This window comes from Sinocyclocheilus anshuiensis, unplaced genomic scaffold (assembly GCF_001515605.1).
Source record: "Sinocyclocheilus anshuiensis isolate Anshui unplaced genomic scaffold, SAMN03320099.WGS_v1.1 scaffold45, whole genome shotgun sequence".
In the NCBI taxonomy this organism is placed as follows: domain Eukaryota; kingdom Metazoa; phylum Chordata; class Actinopteri; order Cypriniformes; family Cyprinidae; genus Sinocyclocheilus; species Sinocyclocheilus anshuiensis.
Window position 1 is genome coordinate 153,370 of NW_015536467.1, and position 1,256 is coordinate 154,625.

A 1,256-nucleotide genomic window follows, 5' to 3' on the forward strand; every position below is an offset into this window, starting at 1 on the left:
CTGCCTTGACAGCTAGCTAAGTTTAACTGTTTTATATTTTATTTCAGTTAATGTTTATTTTATTTCAATTAATGATTTTTACAAAAAAAAGTTTTAGTTTTCAGTCTCTTCTGCTTTTACAATGCCTCTGAGTATTTCCTCAACTCATCATCTGACAAAAGCAAACACACCTAATCAGACATCTGCATTTGACAACGTGCAGCACGTCTGGCCCATAGCAGGGAAATAACTTTGTTCCCAGGCTTCATTAGACAATGACGCCATGCAGACAATGTCAGGAAAGGTTTCTCCGCTGTTATCCTCCCAGGTGCCATGGCTTTATTTTAGGACAATTAGGAACCGCCCCATCTAACCTTTGGTCCTGCAGGAGAGACAATAACAGGCCAGGACAGGGTCTGATGGCTTTTGGAGAGAAAAAAGGTTTGGCTGTATTGATTGGCAGAGCATAAACACAAAACCGCTACTGTAAGAGCTGCAGAGAAATAGAGAGCAGTTAGTGGTCAAATGTAGGTCCTGGAGTATGAGAGGGCAGTGTGAAGAAACGACTGGTTCAAGGTCAGCCAAAGGGGAAGGATGAGGAATTTCAGCTCTGTCTGAATTCCTGCCAAACTCTATCTCTGTCTCAGGCTCGGAGGATTTCAGGGTGCTTTACGCTGAATATTCAGGGCAGATGTCAAGCTAACAGATGGCACAGGACAAAGCATCCTCTCCACACCATTCACATTAATATTACAGCACTCCCACACCTTTTGGATTTCCTCGACCTTTCCAGATGATTACTGGAACGGTTTCTTTTGAAATCATTTTATAGATGACGTATGTAAACTGGGACTTTTCCGTGTATGGAAATCACTGTTTTAAAATTCCCTGATATTTCCAGGTTACTCATAAATATTTCAGGTTTCAAATAAGTCCTAGAAATGTCGGAAAATTTAAATATGGTAATTTCCACACCTGAAAAAGTCCAAATTTAAATATATGTTAAATATAATAAAAAATAATATTAAATCGAGTAATAATATACATTAATATATAATATAATTTTTTTTAAATATACAATATTTTATATGTAATGTATATAATAATAATAATAAGTAAATCTTCACAAGTTAAGCTTAACTTTCCAGTGTTCTAATTCTCTCTCTATATATATATATATATACACACACACACACACACACACACACACACACACACACACGTCAATAGCTAAAAATTACTTTTCACATTACTTTAAATATTTAATTAATCACACA